Source organism: Filicampus tigris, chromosome 9, assembly GCF_054856515.1.
Source record: "Filicampus tigris isolate MCC_2025a chromosome 9, RoL_Ftig_1.0, whole genome shotgun sequence".
Taxonomy (NCBI): domain Eukaryota; kingdom Metazoa; phylum Chordata; class Actinopteri; order Syngnathiformes; family Syngnathidae; genus Filicampus; species Filicampus tigris.
In genome coordinates this window covers 12,795,238-12,816,913 of record NC_141225.1, presented here as the reverse complement: position 1 = coordinate 12,816,913, position 21,676 = coordinate 12,795,238, and the positions used below count along the sequence as shown (strand labels likewise).

Genomic DNA, 21,676 nt, shown 5'->3' with positions numbered 1-21,676 from the left:
AGCAACTCTTGACAGAAAGCCGGTCTGCAAGTAACCAGCATCTCAGCCGGTGTGTTTTCCTGCTAAAGTATGTCTCGCTTTCTTTGAATCGGTATTGCTGAATTGCTCGGTTGGGCTGAATGATATTTCATCACACACTTTACCAATGTAGTTTAACAGAAAAAGACTTGGTCATGTGTGCGTCAGTGGGACCTGAAAAAACTTTTGCACTGCTCAGAAATGATAAAAAAAAAGTATTATCCACACTCAAGAGCTTGTTATCTTGGTGAATTAGAAGTGAGTATATACCCCGGAAGGGGAAGAAGGAGTGGTCAGAAACAATTACTATACTGAGATGATGAGATGACCAAATGACCCTTGATTTCTAGAATATCCGTATCGCTTCCCGCGGGTAATTATGGTCCAATCCCAACCATGAAGGAAGTGTTTCATATCCAACAGCAGACTCTCAAGCACCAGCGAACCAAACTGCACAAACTGGGCCGAGTTTCAGTGACATTTGGGTGCCATACACAAAGGTTCAGCCTTTGCTGCGATCTGAATACAGTAATACCAAAACCACACAACAAGAAAGGGCAACAGAAAGAAAGCTCGAAGAAAAGTGTCCCACAGGAAGAATGAATACTCAGAACTTTAATCTCCGCAGAGACCCAGTGACATACTCTCCTCTCTCAGGGGGCGCACATGAGAGTGAATCTGCAGTACAGTTCTACTTTCCGCTAAGGTGTTGACGGTCTTAATTACAAACGCCATCACCAGAGAAGTTGTGCTCGGATGAATACTGAAGGCATATCTGAGGTCTTCAGACAATACCGGACCTGCTTTACGCCTCCCCCGAAAAGTGTGCACTGTACATGAAAGTACGGTCACACTGGAAAGTGGGACAGTCTGCAACCGCCGACAAGTCCCGTTTTTGTTCACCTGTCCGGGGCAGACAAATGCATCCCTCTTGTCTCTTTTCTCCCGCCGCTTACGCTGCTGACAGGAGGAGGGAGGGTCACTCAGAGAGGGAGGCAGTGCACACGGCTGCACTAGGCCAAAGTCTGTGTGTGTGTGTGTGTGTGTGTGCCCCTGGGACTGGGCGTCTTGGTCCACTATCTTATAACACAGTTGACAAAAAGCCCAAGGCTCAGCCCTCAGGAAATCTGAGCGGAGGAATATCTAGGCCAGTAACGAGATGTAACTTCACCGATCCTGGATTCATGTCGTGACACGGGGTCCATCCATGCGCCGTTTCATGAGCTCGTGGAGCAGCAGAGTTCACTTTGGCTTTGTAATTTATTGACATTCCGATTGTCAAATGTTGCAACTTCAAATGTCGTTCATTTGGCGGGCAAGACAAAGCAAAACATTTACCAAGCGACAACCGGTAACTTGGAAACTCCTAAGTTGGACCACTTGTAAGGCAAGGCAACCGCAGTGGTAGAATTCAAAAGGCGGGGAACTAGAAACCTGGATGGTTGATTGGCCGCTTCTCCGCTTCAATGTCACAACAACAATGCAATGGAAAGTTGGAGTTGCCAAGAAGAAAGAATGCTAAATGCGCAATGTCCTCCATTGTTGTCCTATATTTAGCATGTTGCGATCTTTTTGTTGAATTGATTGTCAGGTTAACGTTGTGTCACTCTCGTATGATGATATGATATGATACCACAATGCTAAACCTTATCACAGCGAGTTGAACTGAACTGTGCAACTTGGTGGAATTATGTTTTTAAATAAGCTGTTAGTAAAAGCGCTAAGCAACAACCAGACAGGTGGAGATCTATGCTCTTGCGGTTGGTTTGAGCAAGTGATCGGGTTGGCTGAAAATCTGTGACGGTATACCGTTAATCATGCAAATATTGCTGCACTGAACTGGTAAAAGCGTGGTACTGTCAAACGCACACACACGGAACACGCGCACATCTGCGTACAAATCCATGCCTTTAGATGGCAAGTATCGAGCTGTGGCATCCACGTATTCACTTTGAGCTCCCTGCCTTTGTGACAACTGCATCACTTATCATTTTCCACCATCAAGCTGCTTTTCATTTCCGCTCCCTTTTATTGCTTTTATTTATATACTGTATATAATTTGCAAACTACGTGTCACTGTAACCACTGTATCTCTGACATAGCTCGATATATTTCGTACATGCGGGCGTTTTTGAATGCAGAATTGTGAAATCCTAATCAACGTTTTATGACATTTGATCATAAAGGGAAACACAAGCCATCCCACATCGCTCCACGCGAGAAACAGCGTCGTGTGAAGATGAGACAACTTTCACGCACGCAGGTGGGGCGAGGGGCCGATCGAGTGATGGAAACGGGGCCAAAGGAAACTGGAGACATCGACGTGAGTGCTGAGAGCAGAAAGAGTGGCGATAAAAGAAAAGACAGACGCGCAGCCTTCTCACCTGTAGCCTCCACTGCTACTGTAAATAACCCACTGGTGGCCCCGCCCCCTTCACCTGTCCACACCAGATTCTTCACATCTTTGATTTCAGTGCCATTGTTGCGCTGACCAACAACACCCTGTTGTATTGTGCTCTTTACGGCGGTGATATGAGGAGGATGTTTTGTCACCTGTAGTAGAGCCTCTTGGTTCAGACACAAATCACTGCAGGAATTCACAGCTGCCCCAAGTCACGGAGCCTCCACACAATGTCAGTTTTGCTAAACGCGTTAACCTCATAAAACAGCTTACAGTATATGCATACACCAGCGCATATACACACATACACACTGAAACATATGAGTTTGATAACCCTGCGTTAAATAGTTAACAGTCAGCCAACTCTAAATTCTCATTCACTGACACCCACATCACTCACCGGTCATGGGCCCACCTTTTTATAGCTAGTTGAACCAAAGTTTAGAGTAACTTTAGAGGCGTATTTTTCACAAAATATTTGGTTAAAATCTAAATTGTATGACCGACCTAAGGAGTGTTTGACATCCAGTGTACAGTTGTTCAGATTTTAAATGATTTTCATGTTTAATCACACCACCGGGTGGGAAGCAGTTTAAGTCTGTAGACTTGAGTGACATGGTCTCGCTCTCTCTGCGTCTTATTCAGACACATGAAATCCAAACAATGTAAACCTCTCTTCCTACTACGTTTATTCATCTATACGGCAGAGTTCGCACAGCTTGTCGTCAAGTGTGAAAGGATATCCACCTCGCTCCTTTAAACTTGATCTTTTGTGTTGCACACATGATCAGACTGATCATTTACGCCCTCACATTGTACGTTTTATTGTTATTCCAGAAAATACTTCCTTCCATGGACCATTGCCTTGAGCCACATACCGAGACAATGTTGCTCCAAAGTGAAGAAGCAGCAGCACGATCACTGTGGATTGAGTGACAGGAACGTTTTTGGTTCTGAAACCTCGTCCTCATCTTTTATGTAACTCTATCGAGAAATTACACCCCAACCAGCTTTTGTCCTGTTTTACATTCCATTTTTAAATTACATCATATACAACATTCACTTAAACAGTGGCCTGTGGAATTTAGTATGAGTATTGGGCATTTATTTTAAGTGGGGCTTAAATTTAAGAGGGTTTTTTATTTGTATGAATGCCTGTCTATGATTGGAGCTAGACATGCTGCTGACTGCTGATTGCTCAATGAAGACTTTTTTGTTTTCACAAAAACTAGCAGATAATTGGTGTATGTATGGCATTTATCTTACATGCAAAGGTCCCCATATGAAAATATGCAGAAATCCCTTTTAAACTAACATTTGGGAATACTCAATGGATATTAACTTTACATAGTGGATGAATACAGTATTTCTTTCTCAGGTGTAAATGTATCATCTGGAAAAACAACACCATACCGCTGCATCTGATCTGACACTGTGAGCTGGCAGGCGCACAAACTGTAGATTATAAATCAGAGACAAAGACACACTTACCCAGCAGCTAAGATGCTCCATGTGTAAGAGTGGCCATGGTTCTGTAAAATTCTGTTACAGAAGGTCAGGTTGGAGTCAGCGTAAACAGTCCAAGGATTCGGACATACCGGAGGCTTCACTTGTGGGAGAGAGGGAAAGAAAAGAATCAGCATCAGCCTGCTTGACTTTATGTAATCTATTTAATTGAGGATTCTAAAACTATAATGGCAATAGCAGGATTATGTCCTGATGATGTCTTTTCCACTCTAATGAAACAAACATTAATAATGTGGCAAAATATAAAATATTTCGTGGTCTGATACTGACCAACAGGTTAGCTTAAAAAGGCTACCTCTACTGACGGCTAAAAAGCTACATATTTAATCGACAATGGCATTAAAAGTTAACAACAAGACAACAATCTAATAATCCAATGCCACAAATTTCATACACAATAAATATTTGACGTCCCTTTAATATCTTTGAATGCGAAAGAGCCATCTAGAACTATTTTGCTTGAGTAAACTCTTGCCACAGTACTACCAAACTTGGTATTCTGTCATTTGATTGACTAAACGAAATGTCAATCATTTAAACGGCTGGATTAATTGGGCTAGTAGCTACCCTTTTCAAAAAGAGAGAAGATAGAAAGCAAAAAAAGAGAGATTTATGTTTAAATAAAAGTGTGCCATATCCATCTGTCTCTATCCTCTTTATTTTCCTTCATCGTTCAACAAATGGAAGCCTTGTGCCACATTTACATACCCTGTTAGACTTGGCTCGGGTGTAACTTCCACTTTGTAGATTTTGGACGTCCCGTAATCAATCCACCGGTGACACCCTTTAGTCAAACGCCTCAGCAGGCTCTGGTGATCTCCACCTTGCACAAGAAGGTGAGCATGAAAGTTGACTGTTACAGTAACACAAACTCCATTCAAGGCCATCTCATCCTTCTCCTCACCCTGCTAATCCTTTAACGACAAAGCAGCCAGCGTCATCAGACAGAAGCAGAGCCCTTCTATGATGACATTAGTGAAGCAGGAGCTCAATTTCAATGAAAGGTCAAAGATTGCACAGCACGCCAAAGAAGGATCCCAGTTGACTTTGGGTGAGGGACGGGATACACCCTGGACCGGGTGCCAGTCAATCCCAGAACACAAAGAGCCATTCATACTCACCTTCACACCTTTGGACAATTTTGAGCTTTCGATTAACCTAACATGCATGTTTTTGGAATGCGCGCTAAATCCATAGTGGCCGGAAAAAAACAACAACAAAAAAAACATTAAAGCAAGCGTAAAAAACACAAACGCCACATAGAAAAAACGGAGCCAATATTTGGACCCAGAACCTGAGAGCTGTGAGGCAGACGTATACCCACTGGTCAGCCGTGCTGCCCACATCATTGATGAGTCTCTATGATATTCGATTTGATCATATTTCCTTGCAGAAATGTGTGCGTATGTGTTGTTCAGATTAATACTCCATTGTGAATAATGGTGGTGGTGATGGAGTGGGGGGTGGGGTGGGGGGCATCAGGGGATCATGTGACAAGAGTCAGACTGGACCCGGCGCCTACACGCTTCTCAGGGGTCACGTCGGGGTCGTCTTGTAGTTAATGTGCCCACCGCCTCATGCGCACACACAACCCTCATACAGTAGATCAGCCCACGATGTCCACACAATTCATTTTCACATGACCACCGCAAGATCACAATTTGTTTGATGCAATTAATTGTCTTGGCTTATCTTGAACAATGCACTTGAGCCACATCGTCTGTCGCTCATTTCTTGCTGGGTAACCCGAGAGTTCCGCATACTGTCCCCTGCCATTAATGACATCAACACGGTTTGGACGTCACGGCAAGGAGACGTCGGGGACGCGATGGAGCAATGGGACGGAAGCGGCATTATGAGAGGTATTATGAAGACATGAGAGGAGGAAGTCAAAGAGAGGAGCTAGCTCAGGTTTCAGTGTTTTCATGCCCCATCCCCATTACAGTAATGTGCCAGGCCCACTTAACGGGAGCATAAAAGGCCTGTGATACGCACAATAAACAGCATTACACAATGAATTAGAGTATAAGAGGCAGACTGTTAAATGTACTGACCCAAACTACTCCCGGCGCCTCTGTACACACACAGCTACGTGCGTCGACTAACTTCATTAGCCATTCCTCTTAGTGAGCACAGCCAATTGAAACCTAATTACCACACCGGAGTCAAATGAAAAGCTTTTGCTCGCAATGACTGCGATCCATCTCGTGACAAATGAACGGCACCACCGCCAGTGTGTTAGAGCCTCCGCTCTGCACGCGGACATCTTCATCGACGCTTCCTTTGAAACGCTCCAGCGGCTGCTTTCAGACTAACGGCATAATATACCAATCACACCTTTGAGATATACAATAGTGAAGAAATAACGATCCATTATTTATTTCAATGTCACCTTTTGGCTGAAAGGTCACAGATTTACCATTGAATATAAGAAAAAAAGTCACTGGCAAAAAGTGCAAGCTTATCAGTTTACAAAGATTAGGCTCACTTTTGATTGATATTGTCGGAGAATGTTTATTATTGTGGTTGTGGTTCATGTGAAGTACAACTGTATCATAATAAAAGCTGCCATAACATCGTCGAAAGGATTTAATATGAAAATGGTGTAGTCCAAAGATTATTTGACTAGAAAAAAAGGAATATGTTATAATATAAATATTTCCTATTCCAAAACATATTTTAGAAAATTGCGTTTTTGTGTCAAAACGGTTAGTGTCAAGTGCAGGGATGGGCAACTTAAATGATGGAGTGGGGCCATAATTTTCCTTCAGTGCTTGTGGGGGGGGGGCACATAGGACCAGGCACTTCCCAATCAGATGAATGACAAAAATGGCATTTTAAATATGGACAAAATATGTGCACGCGTGCAAAATACATTCTCTTAATATACTTCATTTTTCATCGTATAACTCTCAATGCTGGTATAACTATTCAACAACAAAGGCTTTGAAGCAAACAACAAAACAACCACATACTGTAATTTTTTTTTCCAGTGCATAAGGCTCTCTGGCATCAACAAATACCATTCAAGGACGGAACAAACCTGGGATAAGCCATGTCTGACATCTCGTTTTGAATGGTGATATTACAAATTAAAACTACATAGTGTAACCTCGCTATTCGTGGGCGGGGTTCACCCTCAACAGGTCACTAGTCAATCGCAGAGAACGGATAGAAAAAACAACTATCCACACTGACAGTCACACCTATGAACGTTTTTGAGTTTTCATTGAACACCACATGCATGTTTTTTGGAATGTATGAAGGAGGCCGGAGTACCACAACCTTGAAGAAGTGTGAGGCAAACATGCTAAAAATAGTGCACCACGCTTCTCTGAGCTGTTATGCAACATTTTTATAGGCCACCATTACATTTATAGTTATAATAATGCCCACAAGTAACTTGAAGGTCACTCAGTAGTGTAGACTGCTGAGAAAATAAATTGTGGCACTTCATATTTGCATTTGTGGGTTCATCATTTAAAAAAAACAACGACAAATTTTGAGTTAGTTGGATACTTTCTTGATTTGACGATGAACGGGCAGATGGTGCCATGATAAGGGCGTTTGGACGGCTTCGGTGATGCAATACATAATGACACAAAACGAAAATAAATTCATGTATCTGCACCTTTATCCGGATCCTTATGAAAAGTTAAGAGGTTCTTCTTCTATGAAAATACTTCATACGTCCTGATAAGTCCTGAAAACACGTATGTGTGTGTGCGTTTGCATAATCCTGTTAACTGTCTATTTACTATGTGGAAAAAGGTAATCGAAACAACCAAAAAGGTGGAGGCCAAAAAGATGTATATGCCTGTAAAACAAATGACTTGAATTTAGTTTCAAGGGCAAAAATAAAGTGACCCTGATGTGAATGGAAGTTAAGGGTTATATTTAATTTGGTGGCATTACAAAGTCAGTAATAGAGTTTAGCCCCACTTATTACACGGGTGGTAAGAACGTAGACACACAAACTACTGTTATTCCCAGAAATGATTACTTCCAAAGAATCCAGGTCCATTATGGTAAACAGAGCCTTACCTTATGTGTTATTCTCATTTTCTCTCCCACTGTAATTGCACTTAGTAATTAATAATGGCAGGTATCCGTTACATATCAGATGTTTGGGCCAGCACTTAATCCAATGATGTCCTCTTTGAAAAGATAATGGAGGCCAGACAGCAAGGTTATCGTGATGGTGGGACACACAAGAGATTGTAAATCACATATTCTCCCTTTTTTTTTTTTTTTTTGTCCACGGGATTTCTCCTTTACGCTGGAATTTCTTCCAAGAAATGGCTACCGTCAAATTATGCTGGGAACAAAACTAATCTCTTTAGTGTCTATATTGATATAGAATATGTATTCTTTATTAACTAATCTCCCTCTTCCAGTGTGTGTCAAAGATGGTCAATGCAAAGTCGATTTCTGATCGGATTCCATCAGTTTCGGCAGAGCGATTATCAATAACCATCCGCCGTGAAAAGCAAGCAGTGCTCCTACATGTTATGTGAACTCTCTCCTTTGGACTGGGACCACTCCGCCCTTTAAGAAATGGTTATCACATGGAGGGCAAAGTGTTCTTCATTTGAAAGTCTTTATCGCCAGTGAGTCTTGGCCAAATAACATTTGGATTGACAATTGATCAGTGCTGCTCAGTCTGCAGGTACTAATAGCATTAATGTCCTGCTGGCTCCATCACTGTCCGTCTATGCTAATCCACTTAGACACAATGAAACAGACCCAGAGGGGCAGCACAGGCCCTTTCCAAAACAAATTATTACAGCTATTTCATTACACTTTGTGCAAGGTGAGACCTCTTTCGAAAAGGGAATTGTATTTTATTCTATTTATTATTTCATTCAGTAATTGCACATACACCAGCGCACTAATGAGAATGTAGCTGTCAACTCTCAGCTAAATGAGGAGGTGAGACGTTTTCAGAGGGAGAGTCGCTTTGCAGATCGGTACCCTTATGCGCTGCGGGTGGGAATCAAACAGTGGGAACTAAGTATGAATGAACGCAACATCAATTCTAAGATAAAAATAAGCCAAATGCATCCCAGGGTCCCTCCTTCTTTCTCAATCTGCTTCCATGCATTGAGTGCGGTCTATGACGGCTTGCCTTTGTGCTCACAAACAGCGGCGGGTGGTGGCAGTTTTATGCGACAACCTTACTTAGTTTGTTATTTGAGCGCTTGCGCCACGCTTTGTCATGCCAACAAAGCTGCTAGTCTACGATGGGTCATTTTACACCGGGCTGCTTGCGAGGATGAGTACACACATGGAAACGTATAGAAAAGTGATAGAAAGGGATTGGATGCATGTGGGTTAAGGGACGGGATTAGTTATGTCACCACACGGTTTCTTCCCTGACTATACAGTATGTGGTTCGTGAGATCCAGTACAGAATTTACTTTCATTTGGAAAATGTACATTGGTCAAATTTTCCAGGGACACGAAATGTCAAAGCAGGAAAACATACAACAAAAGCAGTAGTGGGGCCGTAGGCCAGCTATAAGATTTCGGTTCTTGGGACTGAGGTCATTTTGTCCCTTTTAAGACATTTGGGTTTTGTGTGTATTGTAAATTGATTTGAGGACAATTTGATTCCCAAAGCTATAAACAACTGTGATTTGACTTGTGACAGAAGCTGACCCAAATCTTATTTTTGCTCAATTACACATTGTCCGGTAACAACTACGGTGGCCCTCAGGGTAATACAAATCTCAACATGGACTAATGGATCCGAGAACTCTACTAGCATGTGGTTATGGGGCAGAAATACTCCCGCTAAGTGATAAAGCACGGAGGGATTAAAAGTAGTGTTGTTCCGATACCGATACTGGTATCGGGATATTAAAACATTGGTATCGGTATCTGCGAGTACTTACAAATAACGTGCCGATGCCATTTCACGATACCGTACTAGTATAGAACGTTGAATGCAGCGCTTTATTTCTTGCTCCCTGCTGCTTTTTCATGTGTGTTTGTGTGTGTGTGTGTGGGGGGGGGGGGGGGGGGGGGATATAATGTTGGCGATATGTAACTACTTCAACATAGAAACTCCAGCTAGAGCGAATGTTGTAAGAGGCGGAACCAAAGTGGCCAGGAAGCATTTCTTTATGCTTGGCTTTAGACATCAGTGTCAAAATGGGCGGGCTAAAGTGCACTACTTTGGCCTGGCAATACAATACAGGTGACACACAAAGAACTAGGCAGCACTTGAGAGATTTACACAGTCTGGTTTGTACAGTATGAATAATAATTGATCTAATCACTGGGATAATAAATTAAGCTTATTTGCGGAATCGAGCAACAAGTACAACTCTTTAGCTGGAACTCATATTTGCATATTAACAAAAAAAATGGAAGAAGCCCCAATATATGGAATTTCAATATATTTTTGATTGATTAATGTATTTTTTACAATTATGTACCAACTACCTGGGATAACAACCCCCCAAAAATTGGGCTTCTAAAAAAAAAAAAAAAAAGAATGTCCTTAATCAACACGCATTATATTTGTGCTCAATTTGCATTACTTCTTCATGCCTGCTCAGAAGTGTCCATGTGTTGAGTTACTGTCCCTCCAGCGTGCATGGACACCTGTCAAATGTGTGCGCAGGGTACGCAAATCATGCAAAAGCTTCATTAACATAACATCACATCCATCGCTTATCTGCTTTTCTTCTTTTGGAAACATCAGATAGCAGGATATTTGATCATCATGGTATATTAGAAACTGTTACTTGTTTTGCATAAACTAAACTTAGCTTCATCTTATCCTAAACTTTGATCTATAAGGTTTTCTGTATTATTAATATTACATTGACTTTTGACCGATAATGAATCACTAAGAGAATTTTGATCCTAAAATAAATAGATCGCTATTTCATTAAGAATGATGACACTAGAAAATTATTGTTGTACATCACAAGACATGAAAAGAATAATCATCTTTATCAGCATAATATAGTTCTCTTTAAATTGTAATTAACTATGACAAAGGATGTTAATGAATAATTTTGTGATTCCGATTCCATTATCAATACTGCTTATCCATCCTTATCGATTCCTTATCGATTCTTATTGGGTGAGGCAATTAAATAATACAAATGTGTTTGTTTGCTTTAACTCTTTAATATATTTCCTAACGTTGGACAAGAGACAGCATATCGAGTGCGCACTCATAAATTACGAGTGTCCAGATGACGAGTAATCTGTAATGCATCCTTTGGATTGAGGGAGGTAAATTTCCCAATATATGACCCAATGTAGGACACTTTGGCTACTAACATTTGGAGATATTTACAGTGCTCCTTTTGCATTCAACAAATTCACACACGCTTGAGGCACATCCAAGAGAGGTGAGCGTCAGATGGAAGTCGCCAGCGGCGAGCTCCCACCTGTGATGGCCGGTGCTCACATTTTTTTCTCCTCCTCGCTCTTCCGTCTTGATCGCTTCAAGCGGCCTCACCAGCGGCCAGGTCACAGCGCCGGTTCTATTTCCACCTCTATCTCCTCCCCTCGTTCCCTGATTTCTCCCCCGCCGCGTCGGCCAAGTCACACCCAAGAACGAGGCGCCCCAGCACATTAAAGCACTGGTTCTTTTTATTTATTTATTTGCAAGGGGTTAGTGATAAATGGAATTATCATGAAAACTAACGAACAAATCCTAGGAATAGAATTACTAAGAGGCGGTTCTAAAAAAAAAAACAAAAAAAAAAAACGGTTATTGATTCCCATCCCTAAATTGTAAAGTAACATTTCGTTGGTCTGACAAGGGTGGAAATTTTTGCTGAAACAAGTTTTGTTTTTCTCTTCGTGACTTCATTTTACTCGGTCATATGATGAATTTTGTGTTGCCGTGTTGTGGTCAATGAGTTTCTTTGCTGAAATATGTTTTGTTATGCAAAAAAGGGCGGAGGCTTGATAAGATGTAGCTTCAGATGTAGCAGCTATCACAAGGTTCTGCTTCCTTATAAGGAGGAATGTGGTGTTGAAGTTACCAACTATGATTCATTTTCATATAAATTGCTGCCAATGAGTCCGGATTATGCAGAAGAAGAAGAAACTCACTATTTCTAGTGTACTAATGGCGTGGACGAGGGATAACCCTTTACATTTTGGTGAAAATCTGCATAAAGGTGCTGATCCAGGATTTTTAAATTTTCAATTTGAATGACCTTGCTTTCCTAAAAATGAACTAATTCCTCAACAACCAATATTTGAAAATTAATAACAAAATTCATGCTTAATGCAGTGTACCATTTAGGCCATTTACAACTGTTTATCTTTTCTCGTGATCTGTTCAGTGGTTCATTTGACAAATTAAAATCATTATGAATCATTAGGATTGTTTACGCAAATCCTCATCGATGAGGCTTTTACTCCAAAAAAGGAAGACCTGTAATTCTTTCAAAGGAAAAGTCACTGCTGCATGGCTTCACTTCCACTCGGATGAGTTGAGCTTAGTTTTTAACAATGTGGGTTAAACCGCACACAATCTGGAACAAATCCTCGGTGCACACCGCGCGGACACGCACACTCCCACACACGCACACGCACGCACTTAACACTTGGCCTCTAGCTGGGCGAGCGCTACCACACACTGAGAGTCACATGAAACGAGAGAAGGATATAAAGAGAAGTCGGAGGGAGAAGTGCTGTGACATTCAATCGGGTTCGGGATTATCTGACAAAGATCATGCTTGTCTTTCTATTTTCCTTCCGTATCTGACGGCCACGTTACCTTTTTCTACATCATAAATGATTAGCACTGGTGCTGAAGCTTCCTCGCCTTGTCCTGTCCTCTCATTGGCTCTTTGTCCGGAGACGTCCCCGCTATGCCGCAGAGAAGTAACAAGTCGTCAATACAAATGAACCTACGGAGGAGGAGGGAGAAAGCAATTACAATCTGTTCCTTAATCCCCGGCAGTTTCCAAAAGTCCAAGATTTAGCTTGTCTTTGCTCACCTTGTATGTGTGCGCGTGTGCATGTGTGTCTCTGTGTGAGAGGAAAGGAGAGAGACAGGGAAAGTGCTAATCAGGATATAGTGAACAGGGATCACGTCTACCTTTCAAAGATCGGGATAACGCGTTTAATTAATCCAATCACACGCGCTTGAATCTCCATTCAGAGAGAAGGGAATCGTTGAAAAGACCTGTTTCTTTTCTTTCTTTGCCTTTAAAAAAAAAGGGGGGGGCAAAACAAGAAGAGAGGGATGAAGGGTGCCGAGCGGGTGTCAGCAGTAAAGTGATGATGTGATGGAAGAAGAAGAAGAAGAAGAAGAAGAAGAAGAAGAAGAAGTGGCGGAGGGTAGGTGTTGGCCCTGGATTATTCCCCACCTTCAAGCAGAGGAATTAGACATGGTGGTGGGCGAAGAAGGCTGATAGTTTTAACAGAATGGAGTCCAGATAAGGAGCAGAGAGGGCCCGGTGGAGGGAGAAGTTAATTACCTGAGCAGAGGGCATGCAGCGAGAGGTGATTGGAATGAGGGATGGGGAGATATCTCACATGGCTTCCCCTCTACAGCCCCGGATGCATACAAAAACAGACATTTAACGGAGGCTTGTTGGTCCTCCCAAGACCACAGAGCACTTTGGAATATTGAACAGGAACCGAAGACACACGTGCACTCCCACGGAGCCTCGCAAGGCAGGTGTGAGGCACGGACGGGCATGCTGTGCAGCAATAATGACGAATAAATGCAGGTTATGTCCTTGAAACACTCGCCCGACACAGCATTAGGTACACCTGCACACTCACCCATCCATTTGCCATACAATCAACCCCCGCACATTCGCGGTTCAGTAACCGCAAATTAATCTTTTTTTTTTTTTTTTTTTTTTTTTCAAAAACGTTACTCCCATTATTGCCAGAAAACCCCACCTACTTGTGATTTTCTGTGATGTGGTTTAAAAAAGAAAAAAAAAAAAAGGTCAGAAAATGTGTAATCTTATTTGGTGGAATGTATTTATGTGCTTTAGGAGAACAGTTGTCAGGTAACAAGGCATAAAATGCGTCAACATGGTGAGTGCTCCAACAGTACTGTCCTTGTGTTGTTGCGTGTACAAGCGTCACAGGAACATTTGAGTGGCAAGGCGTGTGACGTATGTGTGGAGTGTACAGCGTCATATAAAGCCAGCTGTCTTCAAGAGTGACAACCACAAGTGTGCATGTATGGGAATGTTTAGCTGGCTAACGAGCATTAAATTAAACGGTTAAATCAATAAAGCCGATCTAAGAAGTGTATCAACACCTTTGTTGTCACTTCACTGTTGGCCTCTGATGTTGTCCTAGCATGAAGGGAGTTTGCAAACTTGGACGCTGGACCAGTGAGACGGACCCTCCCGGGTTAGCTTAGTACTTGCTAGCTAGTACGACAGTAGAAAGTAGAAAAAAAAAACTACCCTGGAGTCTGCCGGCAGCCAGGGTACGGCGAGGGATGCGGGAGGTGAAAGTAAGTTACTTTAAATTAAAAAGGAAAACCTCTGCGTAGGATGACACGGCGCTGCATCAACACGTGTACACTAAAGAAAAGTTTTCACGTATGGGCAACATATGGTGTCGATAAAGAGCTACATAAGTCTCCAGTCGCCACTTTGATCAAATTAGATTTTTCATTTGTTGGACTACGACATGTTTTTTGGGCAAAAGTAGGCTACAAACAGTAACTCATTCAAGTTTGGAACTCGTTCGTGAGTCGATACGAATAGCGAATGGAAGAGTCCGAGGTCTAATGGACACAGAATCATGTTTTTAGACAAGTGAACACAGAACAAATTATTGTAAAGAATTTTTGGGGGGTTGACTTCCCCTTTTAAAAAAAGCTATTTACATTACTGTATTTTTAAAGGTACAGCGATGTTATATGATGTTTGTAAGCATTTATAACACTATTAAAGTGTTTTGGAATTATAGTTTGAGGTCGCAGTTTAAAGTTTAAAATATTAACACAGGAAATTATATCATTCTCAAGTGTAAGTGTACCTAATGTTGTGACCAGTGAGGATATATATTTTTTGTGCGTTTCGGCCAGGCCAAAGAGGAATGCAGGATGCGAGAAGGAAAGGACACGAGAGGGGAAAGGCAAAGCAGCGTTCCATTAATAGAGCAAACTTCAGAGCCAAATTACTGAGGCGCCGCCGAGATAGCGATCAGAGCGCGGCCATGCACCCTGAGTCTGTTAGCGCAGCGCTCGCTACATTTACATCACCATCATTACAAGCCTTATCACTCACATCATTCAAAGCAGCACATGAAGTGCATAGAAAAGCTGAAATGGAGCACATTAGTTCACATCATGAGAGGTGACTTGCTGGTCAGGTCCAAAGCTGCTATGCACCACATCAGAATAGATAAAAAAAAAAAAAAAGTACATATTCTAAGGCTCCCCTCTTGTCCTTTCAAACGAGGAACTGGTAGGGCCGAGAACCTTCTGTGATTGGTCCCTGCAGACCGGCCCCGCGGCTCATTCGCTGGCTGGACTGTAATTTTGTTAAGGGCATGGGTTGCTTCCTGTGCTGGTTAAACATGTCTGTGCAAATGAGGTTTGGGATGCCTAAGGGGAGCGGGTTGAATGAAAGGGGTGGTGGTGGTGGTGGGGGGGCTTCTGGTAATGGAGCCAGTTGAACAGGGGAAGGAGGGCGGACAGGGACGCGGAATGAGGAAGCCGGGCTGAGGTAATGGAGGTTCAATGAGGTGGAGATACAGCGGCATCAAAGTTGCATTAGTTTTGATTAACGGGCCTGCTTTGAGTTTCAGTCCGAACATTTCCAGACGTCAAACAAAGCTGACCCCGGCGAGCTGAGGGCTGTGTTCTCGCTGACCCCGCGGGTCACTAGCAAGCCTAATGTCTCACACGAAGCGGAACAAAAACAAACCGAGCACGGCCGTCAACATCTGAGAGAGCTTTGACTCGCAAGGAGAGATGCGCATCCTTAACCTTGTAAGTATTCAGTTAAAAACATCATGAGTAGAACCTTTATGCTCAAACACAATTGGTTCTTGGTCAAATTCCCATTTAAAGTTAACGGGGGAGTTTGCAATTTTCCAAAATAATCAATTTTGTCCTCTTTGTTAAAAGAGTCATTATGACTTGACAGTAGACATGATAAAAATGACCTGTGAAAAAAATCAGCCGTCTCTGACTGGCCCTCACAGAGACCGTGAAGTCAAAATAAAACCTAAAAATATGAAGAGCTTTTATTTTGAAGGTTATGCTGTTATTTTATGTGCACACGTGTGGCCGTTGTTACGAGTGAGGTAGCGAACAAGCGCTACGACTTGCGTCTGCAGTGTTGCCGACTGAGTGCGGTGTTTGATATATTAAGTGACCTTTCCAACCAATTTGGCTTTTTTTTTTTCTTTTTTTACAAAAAAAATAGACAAAAAAATAGGAAGAGGGCCAAGACGATTTGGCCTGATAATACCGTGTGCAAATCCTACAGTTTGATTCTATTGGGTGTACTGTACTGTACTATCAAGTCATCACTGTCAATAAGATTATACGTATCTATATATCTGGGAGCCCTGACTAGGAACGGTTCATTTGAGTTGGTGGTTGGTGCACAAAACTGTTAGAATTTTGAATGTGGGAAGACGTAATGACCGCTTATAATTTTGTTTAAAACGGATATTTCCTAATTATAAGAATATGTACAGTACCATAGATACACACGTACCATTTTAAACGAGAAACAAGTCAATATGCTTTTTCTCAGTACATTAGAAATAGTATAGAACAGGTTGGCATGTCGTCTTGGCCCTCCTTCAACGTTTGAGTTTCTTATGTGGCCCCAAGAGAAAAAAACACAAGAATAACGAGCAAACTCCACAAAGTATAATAAAACCAACACTCTACCTAACACCCTTGGTTGAAACTGCTCCTTCTTTTTGTCTCATACACAATGGTATTTCGTGTATAAGGGCGATTCCAACTCAACGATGATCAAAAGGTCAAACGTAAATGTCAAACGCAATTCATCATCTTATCATGTTTCACTGTGCTAGTTGACTAAAAAGTCAGGTATGACAAACCACATTTCTTACTTTGCTAATAAAGACACACATCACATTGAGTCCTCCATCTATGTCCCACTCCATCCAAATCATGTTATGTCCAAACAATGACAGTTAGTGGCCCCCAGGAGCCAGGTATTCCCCCAGGACATTTGCTACTCCACCCTCTCTAGGCCAATCTTCCCTCCACAGGCTCCAATGGCCCCTTGCAGGCTCCTAATTAGATTGGTCACAAGTTAACTCCATTACAGGGGAGCAGCGAGGCACTTGATGCGCTCGAGTTGTTGGCAGTAATTTGCTCTTATTAGCAGCTTTTACTGAGAATAAGAGCCACCCCGTAAACAACCTTCGAAGCAGCATTTTGGGGTGTGGTTGGATTCTGTGTTTGTTTGCGCAATCATGTCCATAAAAGGGTGTTTGTTTCAGTGGGGGATTCAATACGTTGAGTCAAATCTAATCAGGGGACGCAGGAGTCGTGCAGGGCAGTGGGTGTCAGAGGGCGGAAGTCTCGGATTACCCCAGAAGTGCTGCGGTAATGGGAGCGGGAGGCTGAAGTGTACAGTTATCTCAATAATACAATTTGTAAGCAGCCCAAAAAAAACCAAACAGACATGCATCAAAAGAGGCTATACCGTAATACCACCAGGCAGTATGGTTCCGTTTTTTTGTCACAGGGTAGTAATAGTGTTTAGGCTGTGTTCACTAATTGTGTGACATAATAACATCAATTGAAGATGGAACTCACCGGGACGCTTTAATATAGACTACACGCCACTAGGGGTGTAATTGGCTTGTCGAAGACTGGATCAGCATTTTTCCAAAAATAATCCCATTAAATTTTGGGTGCGAAGCTACCATATATGATGTCATAAATAGGGGTGTAACGCTACACAAAAGTCACGGTACGTACCTCGGTATGGGGGTCGCGGTTCGGTACGGGTTCGGTACAGCAAAAAGTCTCAAATGCATAAGACTAGGTTTTTTTTTAAATTTAGTTTTAACAGAGAGCAGCAATTCAATTCAATTTTTTTGGCTCGGTCTGCTTTCACTTCCAGACTGGTTAAAAGTAGCGGGATAAGTTGTTTGTGTTCTGCGGATTTCCTTTTTCTACTGCCAATAACCGTATCGGGGTGATGCCGTCTATTTGTTAGCATGTTTGGAATATTACCTCCAACATACCTTACGGAGGTCGAACAACGCCGACACACAGTTCTTGCTCCACACACCCACCACTCGCACGCCATCGCACTCAAATGGGAAGCCGAAATATTCCCACACGGCTGATTTGTATATGGCCGACGGCTTCTCTAGCGCCGGCCGTATTCGTCCTATCAATGCGCGCACCGAACCGTGAACCGAGACGGTTCGGGACGAATACAAAAACCATTACACCACTACACGCCACTACTTAAAAAATAGGGTATGTTTTCTTTTTTTTCAAGAGTGTGTAACTTACAGTTTAGTGGACATTAAAAAAATTGAAAGCACAAAAATTAAAAGAGGAAGGCAAAAAGAAAAGGTTTTTACGTTTCACAGGCATGAATTGTGAAGCTTTGTGCGAATGGTTTACAAAATCTAAATCTGTTTGAATGTTTTTGACATCTTGATCAATAAATCGTATCTTTTCTTAAATGAAACCTATTTAATTTCATTTGTATACAGGGCATGCAGTTACTCAGATATTAATATTTCAAACCATGCCAAACTTTGTGGGACAGCCTGTACTTTTAAAGGAAACAAGTCCGGCCTCGCCAGAACTAAAAACCAGGCGGTAACCCTCCTACAACAATAAAGTACTTTGGTGGAGGTTCTTTTCTGACTTTTTTAAAAGTGATACTTTTGCCCAGTTTATTGCAAGTAGTAATAATTTGGCTTTAGCTTTTATCCAGGAACATAAAGTAGACAGGGGAGGCAGCTCCAGGTCTCTACAGGAAGCAATAAGCTCACCCACGATAACAATCTGAGTGAAGGGAAAAGGGAGGTGGGTGGATTGGGGGAGGGGGGCTGACAGAGGAGCATTTCAGTCTTATCCCACTGCACTTCAGGCTGGTTATTTCTCCTGTTTAACCCCAAGAAATGCCTGTCAACTACTTGCTTGACTGGAAACGGATGAAAAAGGTGGCGGAGATGAGAAACGTCCTGACGGTCCATCTGCAAGAGAGTGGGGACAATCTGTGCGCAGTAGGTGACAATGGCATCCCAACCCCATCTATCAGCCAGGGGAACGAAATTGCCACAAGGGAAAAATAAAAGGAAATGTCTGGACTCTTGTGCCCATGTTAAGTCACTGCTTCCCTCTCTCCGGTCTCACTGAAGAAAAGGAGAATGGTTTCCTGTCATTCAATCTTCAGTCATACAAGGGAAACATACCGTTTCTAACAATCAGTGTACAATTTGGTCAGTTTGTTATGGGAATACCGGCTCGGTACATAACTGTTTTCAAGCAACCTTCTATGAAGATGCAGGAAAATATAATAGTCATTGCGGTCTTGATTGGTTGACAGGGAAACAACACTTCCGTGCGTCAACATTTTCGGAATGGGAAAAAGTGCCATTCATCTGGTAACAAATGGCAAGAAGAAAAGAAAAAAACACAAAATGCCGGTTGTCCTTCATTCTTGACGTTAGCGCACGTCTTTGTTGCATACTTCGGCAGGTTAAAATTGTGTCACACGGTAACAATGTCATTCAATCGTTTTGTGTTTTGAATGACAGTTATCGTCCCATCGTAAGACGATGGATTCATTATTATGTGTGCGGATTTCCAATCTTTCAAATTTTCTGTGTCAATACGGTTTTTTTGTTCCTTCCGCGTAGGACCAGTCCACCTGTTGGAAGCCCACATTCCGGCACATTCCGAAGATCCCACAGACAAAGCATGGTGAGAGGGCCAGGAACTGACCTTGGCTCTGCCTGTCAACAGCAGATCTTTTTGATAGCGTCTACATGGGGCCCGTGCTAACATGACACACAACACTTTTATCCATAGGCAAGGTGTTTTAGAGTTGTAATACTTCATTCAATATGAGCATACTGTATGTTGCTAACGTGTACGTTCTGTATCATCACCCCACAGCTAAATTGAAGAATTCAGTCAATTATGAGTGGAATTTATTTTTGTTAATCATGCCTTGAAGCAAAAATCTCAGCCAGCCATTAGCTGTTGTCATTATCGCTTCAGTTTTCGGATATCTTTTTTCAAAACACTATCTGCTAGTCTTTCTGAAGGAAATGACAAAGTTAGAATTTCAGCGAACAAGAGAAACTACTGCTGAACATTGCTGTCATCCTTTGTGTTCGACTTCTAGTGCGAACAACGCCGTTTTTAGTTTTTCACATTTCCTGTGGACGAGAACACGATTGCTTGAGTTTCTCTTGCACTCAGACGATGGCGATGTTTTTTTTCCCCCTGATTGACTTTATGCACTCCAATTGAACGGTAAGCCTTGTTGAGTCCTTGTTTGAAATTGATATTAGCCAGATTAGAATTCAAGACACTGCATTACAGATCAGCCAAATATGACTATAAATAAGGTAAAATTCGTGCTAGCCCACAAGGTAAGCTCAACAAACAGAGACAGCATGCTAACTATGCTAGAGGCTATCAAACAACAGAAAGTTACATTTAAAACTTACCTTCATTGGTCTGATGATAATTTGACACATACAGTTGGAAGTCATTGTCTTTCTGGCCGCTGATGTAGATGAATGGACTCCAGAAAAAATTCCATAAGTCTTGAAGTCATCTTATGAGGAATGCAGCCATTTTGTTTGAAGATAGATGCAGCGGAAAAAAAATCAAGTCGGCTCAATCTGTGCAGCGGAAGTAACCTATGGTGGGAGATTTTGCTCACTATAACATTATACTATTACATTTCATACATTTACTAAAATGCTCACTTAGAGTGTCATATATGTTCAGACAGCAGAAGCCTAAATTCCACTTGAATGTAAAATACAACAAAGCAAATTCTCCGATTTCTGTCCGGCCACCTTGGTTTCATACCACGACCAGTTTTGAGCAGTGTAGCATTTCATGTGCTAACAGAACTGTCGCGTGAGTTGGAGGAGGGTGGCTGGTGGGGGTCCTTGAGTGTGGCGGGTGCCACAATTCATGAATGGCCCTCATTGAGTCCGTTTCAAAAAGGCCTCCATCTATCAGCCAAACGGCACTCACCATCCAGCTGTCCACATCGGGGTCCACATTCACTAAGCATGCCAGGCAAAAGCTGGAGAAAACCCCTCCAAAGCACAGGTTACACCTCCAGCCCTGCTGATGGGACTTCGTTTGGATTCAGGGGGCACAGTTCCATCATGACTCAAATGGGAAAAAAGAAAATAAATCCCTCCAACCAAATTACACAGTCCTCATTAGGGTCGTGGGTAAGCTGGGAACCTATCTCAGCTGAATCTGAGAAAGAGGCAGGGTACATCTTTGACCGGTCGCCAGTCAATTGCAGTGTACATACAGATACACGACCATTCACATAAGTGAGATTAACTCCACACAGGAAAGCCTGAGCCCAGATTCAAACATCAAACTTCTGAACCGTGCTTTTGCGCACTAACATTAGGTCCGTTCGAAGTGAAGTCAGTCGCCACAACAATTACTTTCGAGGACCAACTTCAAAATGAAAGCTAAGTAAGGCATTGATATTCACGTACTACTTTCGCTTTTATTTTCAAGTTGAACCTTGCGGC

At 42.3% G+C, this 21,676-nt stretch overlaps 1 protein-coding gene across 4 annotated transcripts in view; it reads right to left on the bottom strand.

Annotated features, from left to right (window-relative positions):
• eefsec (eukaryotic elongation factor, selenocysteine-tRNA-specific) overlaps positions 1–21,676 on the bottom strand; it is an 85,839-nt gene that overhangs the window by 9,617 nt on the left and 54,546 nt on the right. Inside the window, exons 8-12 of one of the 4 annotated variants that reach the window (XR_015088076.1) lie at positions 20,612–20,806; positions 12,928–12,958; positions 12,705–12,837; positions 4,655–4,769; positions 3,911–4,028 (exon numbers count right to left, since the gene is read on the bottom strand). The gene's annotated coding sequence lies outside the window, so the exon portion shown is untranslated. The remainder of the gene's footprint in view (positions 1–3,910; positions 4,029–4,654; positions 4,770–12,704; positions 12,838–12,927; positions 12,959–20,611; positions 20,807–21,676) is intronic. The other 3 variants (XR_015088078.1, XR_015088077.1, XR_015088079.1) reach the window with 3 other exon arrangements.